Source organism: Chiloscyllium plagiosum, unplaced genomic scaffold, assembly GCF_037043375.1.
Source record: "Chiloscyllium plagiosum isolate Xiang-an unplaced genomic scaffold, Cpla_swu_hap1 HiC_scaffold_35, whole genome shotgun sequence".
NCBI lineage: Eukaryota > Metazoa > Chordata > Chondrichthyes > Orectolobiformes > Hemiscylliidae > Chiloscyllium > Chiloscyllium plagiosum.
In genome coordinates, this window is record NW_028270173.1 from 46,061,903 (window position 1) to 46,066,699 (window position 4,797).

Sequence of the window (4,797 nt, forward strand, 5' to 3'; positions counted from 1 at the left end):
TACAGAAACAAGGGTTAAAAACTGACTGCAATGGTAATCTGTGTATGTTATTAATCTCATCTTCCTTCAAACTGTGTAAAATGCAATCACATTTTGCTCGTTACTATCTAGAGATGCCTTCACTATGAGGTCATTATTGGATTCTACTTCATTGTATTAGATCTAAAGTAACTTGCTGTCATGTTTTAAATGAAACAACTGTTCTTCATCAAAACAACAATTATAATCTTAATGAACGTGGAATGTGAGGGATGAGTTAGACAGCCAGAACTAGAAAAACCAGAAAGAGAGACTGAAGCCCTTCCCAACATGCAATATAGAGATTTGCTTCTCTTCCCTATTGTAAGATGGAGGGAAACTGGCAGGTGGGTTACTTGGAAAGTTTTGCCTTATATACTATACCCGAGGTATAGGTGCAACAGAAGGTCAGAGCAACAGAAGTTCAACCAACTTTCAAAAATCTAAATTCTGATCTCAGTCTTTGTGCATGTTCTCTGCAGCTGAAACATTGTACACTTTGCTCTGTTCCATTATCCGAATGCACATTTGTATGATATGATCTGCCTATACTACGTGCAAAACAAAATGTTTCACTACATCTCGGTACATAGAGTCATAGAGCTGAACAGCACAGAAACAGACCCTTCAGTCCAACTCGTCCAAAACTTGGAAAGTTTTGCCTTATATCTATGCCAGGCTGAAGAAGGTTGTTATCATAACTGTAACCATAGGCTGTCTGTGAAAGGGTGCCTTCATTGAGTCCTGCTGTTAACATAAACTGTGAGTGTTCATGAAAATGAGTGCTGTCTCAGTAGCCTGTCCCTCCAACTCAGCCACCTTTTGAGAGGTACTCCCTCACCCCCTGAAGGAAGAATGCCACGGAGATAGCCGGAGTGTCGTGCCTCCAACAGAGCTCAAGCACAACATCTGGCCTGCGCAAGTCAAATAACTAGACAAGAAGCAAAGCACTCATCCCAGTGTGTGGATTAGAGGGAGAGTCACATCAGGGAGAATTGCCATTTTAGCAACCCTCTTGCAGCTAAAACAAAGGGAAGGACTCTCTCTCACACTGGATGTTGGAATTCTGCGACTGTCAAAAGGAATCAGAGCAACAGAAGTTCAACCAACTTTCAAAAATTTAAATTCTGATCTCAGTCTTTGTGCATGTTCTCTGCAGCTGAAACATTGTACACTTTGCTCTGTTCCATTATCCGAATGCACATTTGTATGATATGATCTGCCTATACTACATGCAAAACAAAATGTTTCACTACATCTCGGTACATAGAGTCAAAGAGCTGAACAGCACAGAAACAGACCCTTCAGTCCAACGCGTCCATGTTGATCAGATGTCCTAAATTTAATCTAGTCCCATTTTCCAGTATTTGGCCCATATCCCTCTAAACCCATCTTGTTCATATATCCATCCAGATGCCTTTTAACTGTTGTAACTGTAGGCAGCTTCCACTTCTTCTGGCAGTTCATTCCATACATGCACCAACCTCTGTGTGAAAAAATTGCCCTTCAGTCCCTTTCAAATCTTTCCCCTCTCAACTGAAACCAAATCAAATTCAAGGATCTCAAAAGCAACTGCTCAATTACAAAATTGAAAGATCCGGTACTATCCAGTAATTGCTACCATGTCTTCACAACTAATTCATTCCCTTTATTTTACATGACGTATGGATTCAATCCTTATTTCTACTCTGTGTGGTGATATGTTGTGTTGCCATTTCTTTTCATCTTCAGTAATTAATAAATTCACTCTTTTGTTGATTTAAGCAAGCCTGGTTAACTGGCTACTTTAAAACATAAGGGAAAAAGGGATCCACTAGGAAAGGAATAAAATTCACCTTGCAGTGATCAATCAGGGATTGGAAGTGGGGTGTGAACAAAGAAGGGAAGCCAATTATGGAATCTCTACAGCGTGGAAGGAAGATATTAGGCTCATAGAGCCCACATTAACAAGCATCTCACCCAGACATACCCTATCCCTGCAACCCTGGATTCCCCACGGCTCACTCACCCATCCTGTACACTATGGGCAATCCACCAAAGCTGCACATTTTCAGACTGTGGGAGGAAACCAGAGTACCTGGAGAAAACCCACACAGACACAGGGAGAACGTACAAATTCGACACAGACAGTCGCCTGAGGGTTGGGTGGGGGGGAATTGAACCAGGGTCCCTGGTGCTGCGAGGCAACAGTGCTAACCACTGAGCCACCATGCCTCCCTCGTCACCCATAAGTGTGAAAATCTTGGGTATCCCGTGAGGAACTGTAACAAATTTGGCATTGTCGTCAGTTCATAACATAAAGCGCTGCAGCACTGGTGAATAATTCATTTCATCTGATCAGAACCACTTGACCTGCCCCCAGTTTCCCCCTCTCCAGAGCTAATCAGAATGTTGCTGGCTTTTGAAGGTCACTTTCACCGCGTTAAATGTGGGAAAGGGTTCAGATGAAAGCACTAACATTGGAGAGAAAACATTTCCCTTTCAAATAAGGAGACTCGATACATCCTGTGGCCTGATGCCAAGCTCACACCAGTTTGACCGTAAGGTGGGTTGGTTCTTGTTCGCATGTTGAAGCACTGCCGAGGGGAGGGATGAGTAAGACTGGTTGTAAAGGACAAAAGGAAAACGTGCATTTTAAAAAATGTCATCAACTCGGTGAAAGATGCTCTCTGGGCGGTCTGAAACAGACCCCACCACCAGGGATATATTTCCCTCCCCACCCCTCTCTGCCTTCCGCAAAGACCGTTCCCTCCGTGACTACCTGGTCAGGTCCACGTCCCCCTACGACCCACCCTCCCATCCTGGCACTTTCCCCTGCCACCGCAGGAACTGTAAAACCTGTGCCCACACCTCCTCCCTCACCTCCATCCAAGGCCTTAAAGGAGCCTTCCACATTCATCAAAGTTTTACCTGCAAATCCACTAATATCATTTATTGTATCCGTTGCTCCCGATGCGGTCTCCTCTACATTGGGGAGACTGGGCGCCTCCTAGCAGAGCGCTTTAGGGAACATCTCCGAGACACCCGCACCAATCAACCAAACCGCCCCGTGGCCCAACATTTCAACTCCCCCTCCCACTCTGCCGAGGATATGGAGGTGCTGGGCCTCCTCCACCGCCGCTCCCTCACCACCAGACGCATGGAAGAAGAATGCCTCATCTTCCGCCTCGGAACACTTCAACCCCAGGGCATCAATGTGGACTTCAACAGCTTCCTCATTTCCCCTTCCCCCACCTCATCCTAGTTTCTAACCTCCAGCAACACTGTCCCCTTGACTTGTCCGGACTTGTCCAACCTGCCCAGCTCCTTTACCACCTATCCACTCCACCCTCTCCTCCCTGACCTATCACCTTCATCTCCTCCCCCACTCACCTATTGTACTCTATGCTACTCTATCCCCACCCCCACCCTCCTCTAGCTTATCTCTCCACGCTTCAGGCTCTCTGCCTTTATTCCTGATGAAGGGCTTTTGCCCGAAACGTCGATTTTGCCTGTCCTCGGATGCTGCCTGAATTTCTGTGCTCTTCCAGCACCACTGATCCAGAATCTGGTTTCCAGCATCTGCAGTCATTGTTTTTACCTCGGTCTGAAACCTGTTGATCTTCCAGCTGAAGGAGTTGACCCCGACTGAGTGTTGCAGACTGGCACATTCGAAGGTCCAGGACTACGTGTTGAGGGACGCGCTGAAGCTTGGGGCAGCTGCCGCCAAGGCGCGGTGGGGAAAGACCACCGTGTAACATCTGCCTGCCTAACGAAGAACAGGGGGCCCATGCAGTCATTTGGGCTCCGCTGACGCCTCAGCAGAAGAGCTGGATAGTAAATGTACAGACTTGTATATAGGAGAAATAAATTTCGATGTCTGTATGAAAAGCAATGTAATGTGTGCACAAGAATGGCATGACCAATTGCATAGAGATCCAAATAATTTTATGAATAATGTATATTTTTGAAATTTAAAAAAAAAGCATTTTAAAAAATGTCAGTAAAGTAAAAAGGGCTTTGGAAAATAAGGTGTGAGAGCTGAAACAATGATGCTGAAGTGAAGTATCAATGGAGTCAGGTTCAGTCAGTGAAATCCCAGAAGTTAATAAAGAGCTAGGCTCACACTGTGCCACTGAAACCGAATCAACAGAACCAAGAGGCGACTCGGCTGAAAGAAAAGGGCAGGGATGTTCTGAAATGGAACTAAGCTTGAGGCAAACCAAGGAATTGAGGACCTTGGTGGAATCTGCTGGACAAGGCACTCATCATCTGTTATAGAGACCAGAGTGCCGTGGACTGATCAAAACTGTCCTCTTGAGTTAGCTCCTTTTATGAGTGTGCCCCAAGCAGTTACTGAAGAAATTAAATCCATTTTGTTTGAAATGTAAACACGTTTTGAAAATGCTCGGTTATCTGAATATCAATCATCCGAATTTCGGATTATCTGAACAAGATCTCAAGTTCCCGTAGAAACGCTACTCATTATCTGAACAATCCGTTATCCGCACTCTTAGTTATCCGAACAAAATGCTCCCCGCCCATCTCGTTCGGATAATCGAGGTTGTTCTGTATTGGCAGTGGAGTTCCTTCAGCAATTTCTGTTTTCCAGCAGTGATGATCTTCTGAAATTGGCACAAGATTTGTTGGGTTTTTTTTGGTGGGGTGACGATGGGTTAGATTCCTACTCCCTCCAGATCACAAGCAGTGCTGGAAAAATACTTTGTGCTAGACCTGGCAGTTCTCTCTTCAGATAGTTCATGGGCTTTCCGTACGCAGGGAGTCCCCGAGAGACAGTGA